Genomic DNA, 23,190 nt, shown 5'->3' on the forward strand with positions numbered 1-23,190 from the left:
AAGTCGAGCTTGGTTCTGCCTCTGGGCCTTTTGTCAACCTGAAATGTTCTCTTTTCATGGCCTCATCGTCTTCATTTTTCCTAGTATTTCCTCAGAAAGGCCATTCCTGACCATCCAATTTGAAGTGTCTCTCTCACTACTATCCTCTCATGATACCTTGTTCTCTTCCTTAACCACCCTTGTCATAACCTGTAAGCATGCATTCTTGCATTTGTTTAAAAACAGTCTCTTCTGTTGAATACCATTTAAAAGAATGCAGAAACAATATCTGCTTTATTTTCCATTGTACATTCAGACCCTAGCACATCAATTGGCACTGGTGTGTGTGTGTGTGCATGTGAATCTTTTTAATTAATTGATCAACTTCCTTTTAAATAAAAATATTTCTGGCTTCTAACTCTCCTCCATTTTCACCTCACTGTTGCCTCCAGATGCCCCACAAGAAATTTTGAAGCCATAGTAAATTTTACAATGAAGTGAGGCACTATGACACTCCCACCTAATGTGTAGGTGTTCCTATAAGATAGAAAAACTACCAGCTGACTAAAGAGGTATATCTCCAGCAATGCAATTTTTCTGGAAGAATTTCAACCCTAAATTTTGGCCAGTCTCATCACAGTATTTATCAGATGCGGCAGGCAGGGTCAGCCTAGACCTAAATCTCAGACCACCTCATTCCATAATGACCACTTTGATTGTAACTGTCCTCCAGATTGGCTCCCCAACTCATTCTGATAATGAGTAAGTAGAAAACAAAACCAAATCGGTGGTTTATATTTCTGCAGAGGAAGGAGCCAGTCGGCCAAATTCTGCATTTTTTACTAGCTATTTTGGTGTCATATTCACCCTGTTTTTAGCTTTAGATGCTCTGTAAAGTACTCACTCTTCAAATGTCATATTTCAAAATGGCCGTGCTGGCAATGGCTACTACTTACTGAAGCACAGCAAAGAGCATCTCTCACTTAATATAGCTCTGAAGAATCTTAGAGAATGTTTCTATCATTTCACTAAAAAATTTGAGTCAGATCACTTTGCATCTTTCAATTGTCATATTTACTCACAAATTGCTCTCTCTCTTTTTTTGGCAACTCTGCAAATATTTTTGAGTGAGGTTTTGTAAAATGAAAAATAACTCTGATGTGCTACAGATTCATTTCTCTGCATTTCTTCTCTTCCATTAATGTTGTTTTCTTGTTCCTTAAGTACACATCTTCTGCTATTGTTAACTCTCCTCCTATTGCTAACTTTCCTGCAGTTAGTAGTTTCATAGTCCATGTTTTTTCATGGGAAACCTAATTTTTCAGATGAATGTGTAAGTCTTAAAAAAGAGAAACTGGTGCTTTCTTATAAATGTATAGGATAAATTGACTTACTACACAAACCATAGAGAAATTTATACAGAATCTTTAGCAAGATTCAGATCATTGCTTGCAAAGCTACATTTGTTGAGAGAAAACTCATTATCTTTCTTTAGATAGTTCCAAAATTCCCAAATTCAAATATGTGTATGTGTGTGCATTTCAATTCTAAAAATTAGGACACTAGGATTAACCTCGTAGCTGGGCAAACAAAACAAAAAGCAAGGTAATAACTCAAACATACTGCATTTAGAAAAACAAGCAAGCAAATAAAAGAAAAAGCAGTGGTCATTGTGTTGGATCGATAAAACACCCCATTTCAGATGTATTACCAAGAAAAATTGTGATAAATCTCATATGCTACCAGGTAAATTATATCTATAAGGGAAAAAAGTCAGTTGAGGAATATTAATATATCTCATGATTTTGGCTTTTAACAATACTTTTTTTTCTTTTTTTAGCCTCCCCAGTAGCTCTGACTACAGGCATGCACCACCAGCCCCAGATAATTTTTTCTAATTTTGGTAGAAATGGGGGTCTCACTCTTGCTCAGGCTGGTCTCAAACTCCTGAGCTCAAGCAATCAGCCCACCTTGTCCTCCCAGAGTGCCAGGATTACAGGCGTGAGCCACCCCGCCCAACCTTATTGCTCTTTATATGTGAGCTCTCCAGGTTGGTATTTATCCCTGCTCATTTTATAATCTCTAATTTTTTTTTATTTGAACAATCATATTTGAAAGTTTTTGTTCTTGTTCTGATTGGCCCTTTTTCTAGCTGCCTACATTCAGTGCATATTTAATTAGCATGTTGATACATTTTTATTTTGGTTTAATAAACCTAGTAGCCGATATTTAATAGATTGAAACATAATTCAGTGTTTCATACATATTTTGAGCTTGTCTTTGAAAAGAGAGAAACAAGTTTTGCTTCATATCTTTTACTTCATTAGTGAGTGTTTGATAATAAGCGCATCTGCTTTATAATTGTAAAAACATTCTTAGATGTTAACGAAGCTGCCCCTTTAAATTGCACACGTGGAAATTGAAGGATAATTGACTTGCTATTGTCAGTAGTTGATTAGTGGCAAAGCTGTGACTGGATTTTTTTTTTTTTGTAACTCTTGGTCCAATATCCTACAAGTCTTTTTTTTTCTTTTTCTTTTTCTTTTTTTTATTATTTCAGCATATTATGGGGGTACAGATTTTAAAGTTTCAATAAATGCCCTTTCCCCCTCTCCCTCCACAAGTCTGAGTTTCCAGCATGACCATCTCCCAGATGGTGCACATCTCACTCATTATGTATGTATATACCCGCCCCCCTCCCCTCTCCCCCCTGCGCTATACTCTATTACTGTAGTACCTATGTGTCCACTTAGGTGCTGCTCAGTAAATACCAGTTTGCTGGTGAGTATATGTGGTGCTTGTTTTTCCATTCTTGGGAAACTTCACTTAATAGTATGGGTTCCAGCTCTAACCAGGAAAATATAAGATGTGCTATATCATCGTTGTTTCTTAGAGCTGCATAGTACTCCATGGTATACATATGCCACATTTTATTAATCCATTCTTGGATTGATGGGCACTTGGGCTGTTTCCACAGCCATGCAATTATGAATTGTGCTGCTATAAACATTCAAGTGCAGGTGTCTTTTTTGTAGAGTGTCATTTGATCTTTGGGGTAGATGCCCAGTAATGGGATTGCTGGATCAAACGGTAGATCCACTTGTATTGCTTTAAGGTATCTCCATATTGCTTTCCACAGAGGTTGAACTAGTTTGCAGTCCCACCAGCAGTGTAGGAGTGTTCCTCTCTCTCCGCAACCACGCCAGCATTTATTGTTCGGAGACTTTTTGATAAAGGCCATTCTCACTGGAGATAAGTGATATCTCATTGTGGTTTTGATTTGCATTTCTCTGATGATTAGAGATGTTGAGCATTTTTTCTTATGTTTGTTGGCCATTCTTCTGTCTTCTTTAACAAAGTTTCTGTTCAAGTCCTTTGCCCACTTTTTAATAGGGTTATTTGATTTTTTCTTGCTGATTTTTATGAGTTCTAAGTATATTCTAGTTATCAGCCCCTTATCGGACGCGTAGGATGCAAAAATTTTCTCCCATTCTGTAGGTTGTCTGTTTACTTTCATGACTATTTCTTTGGCTGTGCAGAAGCTGTGTAGTTTGATCATGTCCCATTTATTTTTGTTGCTGCTGTGATTGCCTTTGGGGACTTCTTCATAAACTCTTTGCCTAGGCCGATGTCTAGGAGAGTGTTTCCAACTTTTTCCTCTAGAATCTAATAGTTTCATACCTTAGGTTTAAGTCTGTTATCCAGCGTGAGTTGATTTTCGTGAGAGGTGAAAGGTGTGGGTCCTGCTTTAGCCTTCTACAAGTGGCTATCCAGTTTTCCCAGCACCATTTATTGAAAAGGGATTCTTTTCCCCAGTGTATGTTTTTGTCTGCTTTGTCAAAGGTTAGATGACTATATGAGGATGATTTTATATCAGGATTCTCACATCTGTTCCACTGGTCAATATTCCTATTTTTGTGCCAATACCAGATTAATTTAATTACTACAGCTTTGTAGTATAGTTTGATATCTGGCATATTAATACCTCCCATTTTGTTTCTGTTGCCTAGAATTGCTTTTGATATTCGGGGTCGTCTTTGGTTTCATACGAAACGTAAAATTATTTTTTCTATATCTGTGAAGAATGCTGACGGGATTTTGATAGGTATTGCATTGAATCTGTAGATCAGTTTGGGTAGTATAGACATTTTGATGATGTTGAGTCTGCTGATCCACGGGCATGGTATGGATTTCCATCTGTTTACATCCTCTGCTATTTCCTTCTTCAGTGTTTCATAGTTCTCCCTGTAGAGGTCTTTTATCTCCTTCGTTAAGTATATTCCTAGGTACTTTAATTTCTTTGTTGCTATTGTGAAGGGAATTGAGTCTTTGATTTGGTTCAAATTTCTAGAAACACACAGCCTCCCTAGGCTCAATCAGGAAGAAATAGATTCCCTGAACAGACCAATCTCAAGAGCTGAAATAGAAACAGCAATTAAAAATCTCTCTAAAAAGAAAAGTCCTGGTCCAGATGGTTTCACACCTGAATTTTACCACACGTACAAAGAAAAACTAGTACCTATCTTGCAGAAACTATTCCACAACATCGAGAAGAACGGAAACCTCCCCGACACCTTTTATGAAGCAAATATTACTCTGATACCAAAACCAGGAAAGGATGCAACAAAAAAAGAAAACTACAGACCAATATCCCTAATGAATATAGATGCAAAAATTTTCAACAAAATCTTAGCTAACTGAATCCAGACGCTTATCAAAAAAATAATCCATCAGGACCAAGTGGGCTTCATCCCAGGGATGCAGGTTCAACATATGTAAATCTATAAATGCAATTCACCACATAAACAGAAGCAAAAACAAAGACCACACGATTCTTTCAATAAATGAATTTTGTCAAAAACTTTTTCTGCAACACCCTTTCATGATACGAACACTTAATAAAACAGGCATAGATGGAACATACCTAAAACTGATACAAGCCATATATGACAGACCCATAGCCAACATCATACTGAATGGGGAAAAATTGAAAGCATTCCCACTTAGAACTGGAACCACACAAGGCTGCCCACTATCTCCACTTCTATTCAACATAGTGTTGGAAGTCCTGGCTACAGTAATCAGACAGAAAAGTGGAATTAAAGGTATCCAAATAGGGGCAGAACAGATTAAACTTTCACTGTTTGCTGATGATATGATATTATATTTAGAAAAGCCCAAAGATTCAACGAAGAAACTCCTGGAGCTGATAAATAAATTTAGTAAAGTCTCAGGATACAAAAATCAATACACAGAAATCAGAGGCATTCATATACACCAACAACAATACTTTTTAAGTGTGATTGTTTGTTTTTTTTTTTAACCCAAGGGCATAAGAAATGTGCATTGGTTCTTTGAATTTATATAAAAGTGGAAAGAAAAATAGGAGTTTATTAGTGTTGGATGCTTTTGTGCTTATATAACAAAAAAGTCTGGCTAAAATGCTTTGGCAAGTATGCAATGCATAATATAGTGCAATAACTTATGGTGTTTTGGAAGAAAAATAAAGCTGCTAAGATACTGTGGTTTTGAACTTGGCATAAGAGTTGTAGAATAAAGTTGGCCCATGCACTGTCACAAGAACTTTTACAATGGATAACAGACTTTCTAAGAATTGTATATAATGAGGCGATAAGCAACTTACCATACTGAGTCCTACTGTAACCTGGAAGTATCCATATATTAAGAGTCTTAAAAGGAAGCTATTTTACAGAGAATGGTCTCTGGGACACCAACAAATGAACCTCTTAAATGTAGTTCAAGAAAGTCATAATTTATCTCAAATTTTACTCAAGAACAATTGCAATATAGTAATATTTTAATTACATGAAAATCAATAAATATTTAGTGAATATCTCCTATATGCAGCTTCTATAGAAGATATAGCATTAGTAAGAAAGAAAGACCCTGCCTATGTAGAATTTTTTTTTATGTTCTCATGGTCTCCCATGTTGGTATACAGCTATGACAATTCTGTAAGACAAAACAACTTAAGCGTTATAAGAGAGTATGTTTCTGTGTTCTAGGTAGCAGATCAGGAAAAAGCTTTGCAGGTGTCACTCTGTAATCTCTAGGGGAGAGCTACCAATTCCCATTTTTACAACCAACACTAAAATATAAATTAATACATAGGACCACCTATCCAAAGATAGAAGAATATAATGAGGTTAGGATAGAGGAAAATTAAATCCTCAAATATGCATATTGAAGATACTGTAATAAAGAGCGGAACTTTCTTTCCATGGGAAAAAGTGAAGAATTTAAATTTCCTCTTCGTGGTGGTCTCTTCTATCTCATTTGGCTGATATGGTTTTTATGGGAGTGTCCAGTGTTCTGAAGCAGCATTTATTTGGGGCCCTTTAGAAATGAGGCACATTTTATTTTTGGTATTATAATTAAGGGATAAATGTAGTGGATGAAGTACAAACAGCCCAGCTCTGTGCACTACAGAGAGTTCAGGATTTGTTACTAATCTTTATCTAGAAATCAAGAGCTTTTTTTTTTTTTTTGGAATGAATCCCATGAAAATAACCTTCAGAAATCCAGCAGAGGTGGTGTCATCTGCCACTGGCAGCTCGCAAAGGATTTTAAGATTTAGCATCCAGCTGTTCCTTCTTTACAGGCCTTATGAAAGAGCTTTTGAAGCGAACCTTGAAAGTCACTAAGGATTTCAACTGGCAGAAATAAAAGGAAGAAAATTCTAGAAAGAGGAGAAAATCATGTATATACATAAAGGTGTGCAGAAGAGTGGGGGAGGTTGGAGGTAGCAGTAGCACAGAGTTATATTTGGCTGAAAAAATATATATAAACAAGTGTTTCAAGAGAGGCAGTGCTGAAAAGAGACTTGGGGTCATACTGAAAACTATGATGAGACAGTTGTGATATTAATAAATGTAGCAGGAGTTGGCATATCTCTAGCATTTCTAGTTGCTAGAGCACTCAATCGATTTGCATTTCATATATCCCAGAGGAAGATGGCTTATTTACTTATTTATTTTTACTTCTGTATCCTTGAATCCACATTGTGGACTCCATCCTCCCACTCCTGGGTGGAATCTTAGGTAGATCTCATGGGTTATCCAGCTAATAAGTAGTCTCCTTTCCCAGGGAGCAAGAGGCTTTCTCCAGCATATCAGCGTTGTGCCCAATGCTTTCAGGTGAAGAATTCTGATACTGGTTATGAGAAGACTGGGTAATAAGGATAGGACAATATCAAAACTCAAAGCTGTCATCCAATCTGCAACTTCTGTTCTTAATCGGGCTGGAGAGCTTGCAGTGGGCAAAGTGGGGGTGGCTGGCTTCTTCTCTCCCTTGGACCACCTCCTCCCTTACTTTCTGGCCACATTTACTCATGGCCAGAGGAGGGCAGAAGGAAGAGATAAGGGAAGGGGAGTCTTGCTTGATTAGTACAGTTAACCGAGCACTGTACCTCCAGTTGTGGCACATGACAAAAGCTGACTCATGGGACACTCTTGAGAGTTCCCTAGACTTTATACCCCCTTCATCTCCCAGACCTTCCACTGCCTTTGCCTGGAGCCCCTTCAGCTCCTATAATGGATATTTGCTGTGCTCACAGCCAGAAGCCCTCTTTCCTTTCCAAGAGAGCTTGAGCCAGCTGTCTGGCCTATGGAAAATGAACATCTTTTCTCCACTGTTGGTTGAAGAGTATCCCTTTCTCTCTTCAGTCTGTCTTCTCGAAACACTGCTGACTTATTGCTTCTGGACTACTTTTAGACTGTCCCCTAACCACACACTCCAGGGGAAGCATGACAAGTTCTCCAAGTGGTCTTTGAAAGTTACCGTCACTTGATTTGAAATAAATGGTTAGAATCCCTTCCCTTCCCCGACAGGAAACATGCATAACACTTTTACTACTGGCTTCAGAGGAATCCTTACTCCCTTTATCTTCATGCAAAACTTTTGTTATATACAATCTGGATATGGATGATCAGTTGCACAATTTAGCATGCCCTGGATAGTTTTGCTCCTCTATTTAGGATCTTGGGCTTCTTGGCACTTAATGGTTTTAGGGGCTGCTGCTGAATTTTGACAACTGAAAAGGTCTGATTTTATATCCTATTCCAGGTGCACTATTTATGAATGGTGCTTCGAAAGGTCCACTTTAAAGTTATTTATTTGGAACACTGAGTTCATGTTTCCTAAAACCCATGTGTAATTAGCATGTTTTGAGAAAGCATCTCAAAGGCTTATGTTTATGTGCATCACAGTTATTGACATTTATAACATACTAAAACAGAGAAATTTTTGAAAATACAAAAATTCAAAAACATTTGAAATACAAGAGCACACAAGCACCTGTTCCCTTAGAAGTCAGAGCAACGATATCTTCACATGTCATGTAGCCTCTGGGTAGCTCCACTGTGTGCTTTTGAGAGAACAAATGAAAAGGCAGAGAGCGTGTTGGTATTCTTACAAAAATACTTTTGACATCATGGACCTCCTGAAGGAATTCCAGGAACCCCCGAGGGGGTCCCTGGACCATACTTTGAGAACTGCCTTTCTAGGGTGAGAAGGGATTGGGATCTAGGAAAAAAGCATTGTGTCTAATACTTCCAAGTGAAGAATTCTGATACCGATTATGAGAAGACTAGGTAACAAGGATAGGACAACTCACCAAGAATATTCTGCAAATTGCTACATCACTGGAATGAAGCTATTAATATGTTTTATTCATTCATGACATAAATGTTTAAATGACAAGCACTGGAAATACAGTTGTAGTTAAGACAGAGGCCTTGCTTAAATGGAATATGTACTCTCCTATATAGAGGCAGATAATATAGTAAATAAAGAAACAAGTTTATGTGACAATCACAAGACTTATGAAATAAAAAGAAATTTGCATAAAATTGGATATTGATCTAGGATAGAATGTAAGCTTCAGAAGATAATAAAGGGCTCAGTTTTCAGAAAGATCATGATGTTCATTGCAGTGTACATAAAAAAGAATTTTAATACAGCCTAGGAGCAGGAAATAATGGGCCCAATTGTGCTGTTCAGAATGCTTCCAATCCTAAGTCAACTCTTAAGTCAGATCAAGACTTTAGAGGAAATAAAAGAGTTTTGTGTTGTTTCAAATTACAAATTTCCTCAGGAATCAACCCCTTATTATAAATAAGAGAAGCAAGACACATGGACAGGGTGAGCCATATTCTATTACATTTATGATGAAAATGCCTTTTGATATCTATGTGTTCTAAATTATAAGTTCTACCAAGGAATTAACTGCCTGTATTTTTCTACAATTGAGGAGAACTTTCTTTGACAAAGACTTCAGATCAGAAATTCCACACCTAAATTAATTTCTATCTGTTGTACTTCTGAGCACACAGCCACTATGCATTTGTGTAGGTGTTATCTGTCTGCATTTGGGAGTATGTTTTATGTGAAAGTATTTCCACAAGGATTTACCCTATTCTCCAATATTAAAAGTAATCAGCTCTGTCAAAATACTAAATTTAAAATTCTCATTTATATAGTCACAACAAATCTGTTCTCTATTCTTTGAATTTTATATATCATCTCACCCTCAGACTTAGGCTTTGTTGTTGTTTTTGTTTTTTTGTTGAGGAGTAAAGTTGTCCTTCATTTGTTTACCCAGCAATATTAATCCATGGTTGACAAAATATTTGCCTTGAATTATTTTTTACAATCAAAGAATTGGGATAGAATATTTGGAGAAGATCTATGGGAATACTAAGGACTAAAATTATTGATCAGAAGTTTCTTATGTATGTATGACATTTACATAAAGTAATAGCTTTTAACAAAGATTTTAGAACTTATATATGCAAATAAGTATTATACTTTCAAAGTAATCACTATAAAACTGATGGTATCATTTCTCAAAGTATTTAAATATGGTCTCATTTAATAGTTACATTTAATATGCCATACTAGTACATATTGCATATATTTCCATATATAATGCTTATAACATGTAAACTAGACAATTAGCAGATTTTAAAATTCTACTCTATTCCAAATATTGACTTTAGCATATTATTTGTAATATTTAATGTTTCAGTATTAGTCATATGCATTTTATTTTGTAAAAGTTTTTGTTTTGCATGAATGTTAAAGCCACCATGTCTGAACTGTGCTGTAATTTAAATACTTATTTGCTACAGTATAAGATAATGAAAGGAAAACTCAAAGAATCCCTGCCCATGATACCACATATTTTTTTCTTACAGAAACATTAAAATCTTTCTTTAGGCATTTTATTTCCTCTCTTGAAAGAGGTCTTTTATTAAAAGAATCTTGGAAGAAATGGCAAAGCCAAACTGCAACATTCAATAAGGCACTGCACCACTGACTTTTCATTTCAATGACTTTAAGTTGTTTCTTCCCATCACAGCTAAAAGCATAAAACCTAAGGCAAAGTATAACAAGCTTTTATGTTGTGCCTGGATTTTGTAAAGCTCTATGTTGAACCCTCTAAAATGTACATACATGACTAAGACAGAGCCACTGGTGTTAACTGATTAAATATTTAGAGAAAATATATTTTTCTTAAAATTTTTATCTCTGTCTCAACCATATTACTAAATCAATTACAGATAAAATAAGAATTCCTTGTGAAAAATATATCTTTTTTAAAAATTAAAAGAAAATAGAAGTGAATATATAACTCTCCAAAGAACCAACGGCTTCATAAATTTAAAAGTTCTAGAAAAAAATTAATTGAAATATCAAAAGATATAATTTAAAAAATTTTATGTTTCTAGAAATAACTGATATAGCCAAACAACTAATATAGTCTATAATAATTCCAATAGTCTATAATAATAGACAGATATAATCTATAATAATACTAATAGGCATATTTGATTACTTCAATTATAGAGCTGTTCATTCAAACTGATTAAGAATAAATTAATAGGCAAAGAATTGGAATGGACTGCCACAAAAGAGAAGATGCAAAAAAGCAATTTGCATAAAAGTATCTATCTCTTCTAGAAATGGAAAAGATACCAGTTAATATTATGACAGTATGTGTACCTATGAAATTAACAACCATGAAAAAATTTTTAAAATTTCAGTGTTAGTGATATGTGATCACTACAGCACCCTCTCATGAACTGCTCCAGGAACCATGATTTTTAAAACTGTTTTGGAAAACAATTTGGTAATATGCACCAGAGGCCTTCAAATGACCATATCCTTTGACCCAAGAATTTACTTGGATTATTACTTTATCGTAAGTCTCAGGTATCAAAATGACAATTATAGTGCCATTTTAAATGACAAAAATAAAAGCAACTTAAATGTCAATATCAGAGAAATGGTTAAGTAATTATGTACATCAATGTCAACATGATGGAACATCTTGCTCCCACTAAAAAGATATTTGAGGTTTTCAGAAAGCAGTGGTATCTTGGGGCCAGCCTGACATTTCTCAAATCCTCACATATTAGCTGTGTGTCCTTGGGCAAGTGACATAATGTCTCTGGGCCAGTTTTTATATCTGTAAAGAGGGATAAAAATGCTAACTACCCCATATGATTCTTGTAAAGACATTTAGTTAACATATGAACGAGTTTAAAGCAGTATCTAGTTCCTATCAACACATAACAAATAGCTATTATTATTATACATAAATTCATATTTGGCAAGATCACAATAAAAATATACATGAAAAAACATCCCACAATATAAATATATGTTTTTACATGGTAGAACAATGGGTAATCTTTGACTTTATTCTTCTAACATTTTACAATGAGTTAGTTTAAAAGAGGGAAAATTATTGAAACATCTGACTTGATTTTTTTAAAACGGCATACTATCTGTCCTCAGGAAGTTTTGAATTCAGCTGGGGACTCAAGAATAGGAATAACTATGAGGGCAGAATGTGTTATTTACTAGCACAAAGAAAGAGGGGATTGATCCAGCAGAGGATAAAAGAAATACTTAACAATGAAGATAGTATCTACTAAGACCCCCACTCAGTTGGGTTTTGAAGATGACATTAAGCACATGGGAAGATCTATACTTTTCAGGCAGAGAAAACAGTGAAGGCAAAGGTGACAACGGGAAAGTAATGAGCAGTAAGTCACCTGGATTGGTTGGAACATACGCTACTTGAAGGGCACAACTGAAAAGGCTGTTTGGCATCTATGATGGAAGTTTTTAAGTCACAAGTTATAAATTTAGATGATTTCTGAGGACATTTGGGTCTGTCAGGTTTTTATTGTCCACCATCTACCTAGAAAACGATAGATGAGGTTTTAACTTTTATTGAAATATTGTCCTCTACTTGAAGATATTAAACTGTAACACAAACATATTACTTGTAACCATTTAAATCCTCTCAGTAAATAAGCTTCTCAATAAACTTGCTCACACTAGTAGCGAGGGCCCTCTAGGGTCTGCTTGCAACCAATGTCCCCAACCCTGTTTCCCACACCTAGTGCCCCGCTGTCCATCTCCTAAACAAATAATATTCCATCCCACATATGCAAATTTGGTCAAGAGACTCTTTAATCTTCCTACCTGGCTTTCTGACTCCAATGCTGATTTCCACAGTCAGTCCAGGTTCTAGTTCCACATCTGCCAGGTCACGTGCAGTCCTCTGTAACTCTCTGCGCCTGATTTCTTCTAAGAAACAAAAATTCACCTGTCAGAGATTGCCTTGGGAGCACTCAAAATTCTTGCCTTAAACTTTTTTTTTTCTACCTGGTATTTATTTTTAGGAGTTAAGAGTATATTTGTGTTTGGGGATCAATTGTGATACTTTTTGGTGTTCTCCATTTTACAATGAACATTCTTATACTGAATCTGTGCTCAGATCTTGTTTTTTTGACCAAATCAATGACTTCTGAGGAGAGGAATGTGTGAACACTGTGAACACACAGGAAGAGCTCTTAATCTATCCCATTCTGTTTCTGCTTCAGTCTGTCAGGAAATAGACTTAATTTCTCATTAAGCCCATGTAGTACTCAGATGTTATTAGTATTTTTGCAATTCTTATGAAGACTTTTAGATATTTAACAATAATTTCCAAATATAATTGTTGCTCAGTATGCATAGAGAATTGGTCCCAGTACCCCCTCACCCCCAATAACAAAACCCATGGATGCTCATGTCTCTTATGTATAACAGAATGGCATAGTATCTGCGGATAACTCACACACATCCTCTCATCTACTTTAAATCATTTCTGTATTGCTTATAATACCTAATACAATGTAAATGCCATGTATGCAGTTGTTATACTGTATTGTTTAAGTAATGTTACTGTATTGTTTAAATAATGACAAGGAAATGCCATGTATGCAGTTGTTATACTGTATTATTAAGTAATGTTACTGTATTGCTTAAATAATGACAAGGAAAAAAATCTGTGCATATTCAGAACAGATGCAACCACCCATTCTTTTTCCCCTAAATATTTTCGCTCTGTGGTTAGTTGATTCCACAGTTGCAGAGCCCGTAGATACAGAGGGCTGACTGTACCACAGCCAAACCAAATTGGTTTTTGGCCTAAGACGTATTTCTCCTTGTAAAATTTTTAGATGTAAACAAAAATAATGAGATCTAAATTTAGAACGTTACTAGATCTAAATACAGTGGATAATATTTACAGTTTAAAGCTGCCCATTTGGAGACAGTTAAATCCAGTTTCAGTTTTGCAACTAAGAAAGAAAGATGTGTAATGACAAGAGGAGGTCTGGGCGACAGCGAGAGGATGCTCAGAGTTATGTCATGACCGATGCCCTGACAAGTGATCTTGAGACTTACATCTGGTCACTTTTCCTCAGTGCTTGTTTGGCACACGCATACACACGATATATTTTTAATTTCAACTCAGTTTTCACATTAAAAGTAACACTGGCAAGAATTTGTAAGTGAAAATACTCTGAGATTGGCAGGAGTATGGTAAGTGAGCACTTTCCTACATCACTAGTGAGAGTGTTGATTGGTTTCATATTTCTGCCTTAGAATTTGATGCATATTGCCAGAGGCCTTAAGAAATATATACCCTTTAATACAGCCATCCTTACTTTTAGGAATTTTTCTAATAATCCTAGATGTACACACCAGTGTAGCTATTAAGATGCTTATCTTTATACACTTTGCATAGTGAAAAATTGGAAATCACCAAAATGTCCTGTAATTGTAGACTGACCAATAAAAATAATTTATGACATACACATTTCTATATACACATAGCCACAGGATAGAACCACTGCATGATGTTTTAGGAAAATATTTACTGAATGGAATAATGCCCATGGTATGGTCTGTTCCAGTCAACAGGCAACAAACATTTCCTGAAAAACAAAAATGTGCCTGACACTGCTCTAGACTCTAGAAATCACAGGTGACATAGAAGTGGTGAGAAACATACAAGCACAAATTGCAGCTACTGTGAAGGACTGTAGAGAAGATAAAATGGGGTAATGCAGTAGAGAGTGACTGAGGCTGGGATAGGGCTGCTTTGCCTAGGGAAGACCTCTCTTCAGAGGTGACATCTAAATTGAAACCCAAATGAAGCAACCACATATAGATCCAAGAAAGAACACTTTAAACAGAAGAAACAGCAGTGCAAAGGCCTTAGGATGAGTGTATGTCTGGAAATACATCTCTCAGAATGCTAACTAATCATGGTTATTTCCTACTAGTGGGATTACAGATTAGTTTGTACTTTTGTATTTGCTTGCCCATAATATTACTATTCTATAATTGACATGGATTAATTTTTAATAAGATAAAAATATACGTAATAAAATACTACTTTCATCCATGTACTTTAGGTGGCAGTTTACCAAAATGATTGCTTACAATGACAGAGATAAAGCCAGAATCTATAAAACCAGTAAGGCTCATTCTGCCAACTTCATGATTAAAACAGCCTATATCATACATCATTCTTATCTTGGCCTGCTGTTTTCTTTGATGGGGAAGTAATTAATTCGACCTGGGTAAGATTTTCCATGGAGGCATAAGGATAGTTTGAAGTTGCACATTTACCAAAGAACCTAGGTTTAGACTAACATGATGGCCCTGTGTAGATCTGGGCAAATTTCTTTTGGCTCAAAGTTGCAATAAACGAAATGCATCCCATTTGCCTAGTGTTCAAATGGGAGTGGGGCAGCAAGCCTTCACATGAGACTTCTGATAACACAAATCCACAGGTAGACCCAGACGTGCTGTATATGATGTTACAAACAGGGCTTCCAAGCTCCAGCACCTATTGCAAGGCGTGAGGGGGGTGAATGAAACATCTGCTTTCTATTGGTTCTATAGGGAGCAGCAACTCACTGAATCATCACATTTCTTCCTAGTGAAATAAGCACTTTGGTCTTCGGTCTATTTTCTGATAAGAGGGTAATAAATGATAAAAAGGAAAACACTCATTTGAAATCATGCCGTATAGCTAGCCTCATTTCTTTTTATTTCAATCAATTTGGCTTGATTTCCAAACACTGTTTGTTTACTGTGGCAGAAGAGAAAAATGTGATTAGAACCACACAGCAGGTTAATTCACTAAAGATAAAGAAGGCTTGTGGGAAAAGGAGCTATTCTTTTGCCAATAATGTAAAGTTAACAAACTCTGACAAAAGAAGGGAGAAGCTTTGACCTCCACTGAGCTAAATTTTTATGAGCAATTGCACCATAAAATTGAAATTAAATATGTATGGGATTTGGATTAAGTATACCTTGGGGGATATAGAAGAAGGAGGGATAAATGTTTTGGAAGAAGACCAGGGAGGGAAAAATTACTTTCTACAGAATTTTCCTCTAGTTTGGCTCTGCCTGAGGGATTTTTAGGACTTATCTGATCTCTGAAGTTCTATTAGACTTCACCTTTTAATGAAAAGCAGAATAGACTCAGCGTCAAAAGGGCCTCAGTGGATACAAACTTTAATTAAAATTGAAAGTTTGTAAGAAAGTTTATATGAAATATTTTAATCTATTCAGGTTTCTTCTAGATACCTATATTATAAAAAATTATTTTTACTCTCTCTGAAGATAGTATAAGTTTATGGTTTAACACAGCTTATAAAGCAGACAGATCTGTGTACTTCCTATAGACCAAAGGACCTCATGAAGTCTTGGTAGTTCAGATAGAAATAAAAACTATATTTGCTTCGATTACATGTAAATCAAATAAAAAACCCATCAGATCAACATCTTGATTAATAGAAGAGACAGAATATTTAGTATTATCTTTAAGTGCTAAAAAGGATCTTTGCAGTTATTACATTTTTAAATGAAAAAGGTTTGTCCTTCAAAGGACATGATAAAAATAATTGTGTTCTTCAAATAATGAAAATCTCCTGAAAAATCATATAACCATTAAATGAATTGCTGATTTGGACCCATTTTTACAAAGATTGTTGATAAAGAGTCAAGATTCAAAAAAAAAAGGTATAGCATGTATAGACAACAACATATTTTCAAATACATTTGAATAATTCATATTATCAACAAATTAATCAAAATTATCAGAAAACACGAGCAAAATAAAGTAGTAAGTGGGATAAATAAAGTACCAAACATGAGTCTATTATTGCAGATTCTGCTCTGGATGTGACAAACACCAATCAGTTGGTGACTATTGTGTGGAACTATTAAAATAGACAACCTATGAGTGATTTTTAACCTTATCTTGCCAACTGAAAACCATCTGTCTGTGACTTTACTCAGCAAAGCAGCTCTGGACAATTGTAACCTGCCATCGAATGACTGACATTATTCATGATCAGTCTTTTGACAATATAGCTGTAATGAAAGAGAAAGCATTCTTTCGAATACATTAATAAGGACAATGAATATGTCTGTGAGCAGCTCATTCTCTAAATCCCATGAGGATGAGCCACCTTCAGGCTCCGTGCAACTTCAGCCACCATCCTGAAGTTGTAGACTATTTGCACGCTTTTACAACAGTTCTATTATTACTTTTTCAGGGAGTATTTTAAACACACATGCCAAATTGGATTTTCCTTTAAAGAATTTAAATTTAATGGAATGGTCCACCCATTGCAAAGTTGTTCAGGTCCTGGAAAGTGATACAATAATGACATCTTAAGTTCTCTAAAATCTATTTTTTAAAGACTCAGAGGGGAAAAGCTCAAACTGAAACAAAATATAACCTTCATTTTAAAAAGTTAATAAAACTCAAACACACCATTTTAAACTGCAAGTTGTAAAGACATTTTGGAACATTTCAATAATACAAATGAGAGGCTACATACTCCTTTTTTGAGCTGCCTTAATTTGTCTTCACACTGATTAAAGAACTAAGGGAAAATATAGATATACGTACTAGAATATGAACAAAAGCAATAAAGTCAACTAGTAAAATCGAGATAAATTATTCTGACATCTAGAAGAAAATTGAAACAAAAATTTTTTGTAGATAAATTGCAATAAGTCTCTAAATTTTAAGAGGCAGAACAACTTCAGATGCTACTCCCTCTCTACTCTGGGTTGTAGAGCATTCTGTCCTACTCTTGGGGCATCTCTCAAGCAGTCTATGATCTATGACGTAAGAAATGCACTGTGAACACTGGTGTTGCAAAGTGGATCCAATATCAGCAAAGTTTGCCTATTTCCTTTTCATATATGATGTAAATTTAAATTTCTAAATTCTGGTATTAACTCCCTATATACCCTATACCCTGGTACACTTCTTAGGAGGCAAGAACTGTACTTTAGAGACCAATGCTTTTAGTGTTTTCATGCTATTCCCCAGTCCATGACTGATTTATTAGGCTTTGAGCCACATAATGTTAATTATTCATCTGGCTAGCATTTCTTCTGTGAATTATAATCAACTTTGCCTTAATATAAATACTTAAACTGACCATTTAACATATTCGTAGTAATCCTCTGGTCTCTGGGGAAGAAAAATAAAGATGCTTACTGTTTTGTATGTAATTTGCCTTAAGATTTAACATTTCTCCACACTTAAAGTATTTGAAGATGTATATTCTAACTTATAATAGACTTTATTAATGAAAATATAAGACCCCTAGAATACTCACATACTGAAACCTGCATTGGAAGAAACTATTTTGGGATACGTTTTAGAATTTATCATAAAACCTCAAACCTGAAAGCTGTATGGTTAAAAATAGCAAGGCACAGGCAGTTAGACATGCTTCTCAGTAGTTCTCAGAAGCATACAGTAATCTGTAATCACAGATAGAGCAGAAGGATTGGCGCTTGTTCAGTTGAACTTTGTGATTGAACTTAATATGGTTGTATTTCTACAAATTTCCTTTTTAGTTTGTCGTGTGAATCATTAAGATGGGCAGAGGTAGATCCATAAAGGGATCTAGAGACAAAATACACCTTAATATTTGATAGAGTGATACACCTTAATATTTGATAGAGTGAATGGGAGAGTTCTAATAAGGTACACCTGTACTTCATTATTTGGCAATTTGTGCAAAGTTACTTTTTCTAAAATTGCCTTTTTTAAAGTGAACAATTTGTATCCCAACGTCCTGTAGGAGCCTATTCTTGGTCCAAATGCCATATTTGAAATACACTTAAAACATGCCTTTCTACAGATTTCCCTGATTGATTTAATTGGCCATTAGATAAAAGCTTTTGCCTTGCATGCTTTTCATTGAGTGCACCTGGAAAAAATTTCACACCCATCACTAAGATCCTTCCTCCCACCTTGGGAGGAATGAATTTCCTTTTCTCTGAGTGTTCTAGAATGAATTTCCTTTTCTCTGAGTGTTCCTTTCTCTGAGTGTCACCTTAGGTGACATGTTGCTACCTGTCACAGTTGGCTGCAGAAGAGGTAGAACTTTAACTCTTCCCTTAATATTTAGTAGCTTTCATTGCTCAATGTGAAATCTACCTACTAGTTTAAAGAGATCCATTATTTTATGAAGTTAGTCCAGCAAGTTTAGATTTACTCTGTAAATTGAGGCACAATGATCAGACATTAAAAAAAGAAAATCACAAGGGGGAAGAATGTGCTCTACCAGACATACTGTGTTATAATATTTTTTTTAATTTGAAAAAATTCTAAAATATTCCCAGAAATATTAAAGAACAGCAAACATCTGCTTAGGAAACACCCTTTGAACTAAATGGAACTAATATAAAAACAAAAGTTGCATTAATTCTGAAAATGGTAACCCAATAATAGGTAGCCAGGTCCTTGCAAAAGCAATACCACAAGAGGAAGAGAATGAAAATGAGTCATCTAAAGTCAAGCACGCACATATGCACACACAGCCCTCTCTACACATACTAGCCCATGATAATGCACTCATGTTCTTCTACATCTTTGTATATTTGGATACTTCTCAAAGTTATTGCTATGTTTAGCCATATATCTTTATATGGGCCTATGCATTTTGCTATTTTTCTATGGCAACCATTTTGGCAAAGCTCCCCACTTTGTCCAAAACATACAGACCAAATCTGGAGAACACAGACCACTTAACAACCAACAAGCCACTGGACGGTGGCCTCGGGTACTTTTGTGTCCACCGTTTGAGTTGTGTCCTAACTCAGATTCGGTTTATCCCACACCCAAACTTGTAATTATAAATATTACAAATGAAAAGTGCAAGAAGGAAGAAATTTACTATTCTTATGAAAGTTTGGTTAAAAGTTTTAAAACATTTTGAGAAAGGGAGTCACTAAAAAAATGCTTTTGAATTAGATGTGGGCAAGAAAACAAAGATTAGAGGGGATATATTAACAGTCTAGAAGGATTCTTTACTCTCTCTTCTTTAAAAGTGTCTCTAAGTTCTTATTCTGCTTTAAAAAATGAGTATAGTAGGTGATTAATTACAGGATTGGGAGATAACATGACAATGTGACAAGCTCTGTCAGTAGATCCATTTCTAAAGACCAGGGCTTGGCACTACCTGTATATCAAAAGCTTAATTTAAAAATGCACACTTATGTTTTAGGTTAAAAATAAAAATTTTAAGGCATGTATACATCAGGTTTTCACAACTCTCCGCTTTAATTGAATTTTTCCATTAACCAATTACCTATGTAGTCTAGATTTCATCATTTCTATTTCATTTTCTTCTAATATAAATAACTTATATTGGTCCCACTCTGCAAAGTACTTGAGTCATCCTACAAAAACATGTACATGTTATGTAGAGGTATAAAATCAAAGCTGAGATTTTTAAGCAGAAGAGGAATAGAGAGAGAGAGAATAATAAAGCCAGTTTTATTCAGTTCTGAGAAGTGGACCAGTTTAGTTTTCTAAATCTGAAGCAAAGACATAGACTGCAAGATTAGTAGCATCCACATTAAGAAAAATGAAAACAAACTAATTGCTTAAGCAAAGCACAGTTTTTCTTGATATTGAGAAAAATCTGATAAAAAGCAAGTCAATCTGGCAAAGTTGTTTGGATACTAACATAGCTGAAATAAAATACATTTACAAAGTGCTTGAGAAACTCAAAACTTTCTTACATGGCAGTATTTCATTGTAAATTTCCAAGCTAACCTTACACTAACAGCAGCTCATTTCTTGAGCACTTCCACCTTACCAGGACCAGAGAGTTCGTGGCTTATGGAAATTATCTCATTTAGTCCTCACTGCATCCTTCCCATAGAGAGTAGGTGGCATGATTAATGCCATTTTCAAGATAAAGAATCTGAGGACCAGAGGCCAACTAACTAGACCAAGGTCCCACGGCAAGCAAGCAGGTCCACCCCAGGACACTATAGATCTTTCCAGCATAAAGCTGCACTCTTACCTTTCTCAAGGATCTTCAGTCCATACTACTGATCCTAGTCTTGGAGAGCCTCCCGGAAGTGCATTTGCTTGCAATTATTCTCAAACCTGACCGCACATTACAATCACCTGGGTAGCTTAAAAAAATAAAAAAAAAAAAACTTTTTGGCTCTGCCCCAAGAGGGTCTGATTCATTCGTGTAGGGAGGGGCTTAAGTTATCACTTAGGTTGATGACCAGTGGAAATGAGACAAACACTTTTTTATTCTTAGCAATAAATGAAGATTTGCAAAATAAGTATCCTGCCCTTAAATATACTGGGGGTTGCTGTGATTATGCAATGGCTTATTCTGCTGCTGCTTGGTCTGGCCCTATTTTGGGCAGCTCTCATGAAAATTGATATAACACCTCATTTTGTCAGCTTTATGGCTTCGGTTACAATTCTAGGTTAACAAAAAGAGTTTCATTTACCCTTTCATTACATTAATTTTTAGTCGGCCTTGAAGACTCTTCTAGTTATCCTTGCTGTGTAACAAATCACCCAAAAACTTAGTGATATAAAATACCACCATTTCATTCCATTCACGGATTCTACGGGCCAGAAATTTGGACCTGGCACAGCAGGTATTGTTTCTTTCTGCTCCATGGTGTGGGGGACTCAGCTGAGAAGGCTCAAACAGCTACAGAAGACTTGAATTGCACTGGGCAGGAATCATCTGGAGGTGGCTTTACTCACAAATCTAGCACCTGGGCTGCAATGACCTGAATGCTGGCTGCAGCTGTGATAGTCAACTGGAATACCTTACACGTGGGCTCTCCACGTGGCCTGGCCTCCTCCCCACACCCTCTCGGCCTGAAAGTAGTTGGACTTTTTACAATTCAGGCGTCCTCAAACTACGGACCGTGGGCCACATGCAGGTGTTTTGCCCGTTTGGTTTTTTTTTTTTTACTTCAAAATAAGATATGTGCAGTGTGCATAGGAATTTATTCATAGTTGTTTTGAAGCTATAGGCCGGCCCTCCAATGGTCTGACGGACAGTGAACTGGCCCCCTGTTTAAAAAGTTTGAGGACCCCTGTTTTACATGATAGACCAGGGCTCTGAGAATGAATGTTTATTCTACCTAACATTCGTGGTCTTTCCAGCTTCCTGGTCTTTTCTGACCTTGCCTTGGACAGTCATTTTGCATTACTTCTATTGAACTCTATTGCTTGAGGTGGTCACAACATCTGCTTGAGGGGAGACAAACACCCTACACATGGTTTTTAGACTCGAGAATAATATCCATCTTTATGTCTCCATGGAAGTATATACTACTTGTCTTAACAATGACTATTGAAAGATTTATTGAATGAACTAGTACAGCCAATGCATTTTATAGTTTATAATGATTTTTATATCTATAGAAAGATAAATAGAAGTGTATTTTTTAAGAGTGTATGCTTATGTTTGCCTTTTATTTGCATAAATTTATGGGGTTCAAGTGCAATTTTGTTCATGCATAGATTGCATAGTGGTGAAGTGAGGGCTTTTGACTATCTTTGCTTAGCAAGCAATATGTCTAAGCGAGTTCATTCAGGGTGGTCAGGGCAGAGTGCTTATGGAGAAGATATCTATACCATATTCTAATCCTAAACCAGCTTTTCATAAATACATAGAATTGTTCATAAATGGCATCTGGGTAAAAATAAATGATTCCAGTCGAGTTGATTGATCTTTCTAGATAATAACCCCAAACCAGTGTTCCACGATATTATTACTTATCAACATCTTTGTTAAATAGAGCCAATTTTGGGGTTTTCTGGATAATTTTGAGTTTTCATTTCCAGGGAGCAAGTTACAATTCCAGGGTATTTCAATTATCTTCTAAGAATTATTTTCAGTCTTGCTGCTGTTACTTGCTGTAACAATGGAAAGTCCCAGATTTGTATTGGGACCTTGGATTAAAATTCATCACACATTACATTTTTTCCAGATGGATTTCTTATTTACTTAAACTGATTTAGGTAATCAGTTGGCTCTCTAGCAATTCTTTGCTAAGTTTAGTTTGAGGTTTGTTTCAGCATTGTGGTAGGATGAATAATGGTCCCTCAAAGGTGTCAAAGTCCTAATCCTCAGAACCTGTGACTGTGGTACCTTATGTTGTATAATAAAGGGGACTTTGCACATGCGATTAAGTTAAGGATCTTGAGGTGGGGAGATTATTTTGGATTACTGGAGTGGGCTCAGTGTAATCACAAGAGTCCTTATAAAAGGGAGGTAGGAGATTTGAATAATAGTAGACGGAAGTGTGAGGTTGGGACTACCTGAGGAAGAAGCCAAGAGTGATGGAATGCAGATAGCTTCTAGAAGCTGACAAAGGCAAGGAAATAGATTCTCCTCATTCCACAGAAGGAACCAGCCCTACCAATACCTTAAGCCCAGTCTGACTGGATTTGGGTCTCTGACTTCCAGAACTGTAAGCTAGGAAATGTATGTTGTTTTAGACAGTTTGTTATAGTAACAATAG

Source organism: Microcebus murinus, chromosome 9 (assembly GCF_040939455.1).
Source record: "Microcebus murinus isolate Inina chromosome 9, M.murinus_Inina_mat1.0, whole genome shotgun sequence".
NCBI lineage: Eukaryota > Metazoa > Chordata > Mammalia > Primates > Cheirogaleidae > Microcebus > Microcebus murinus.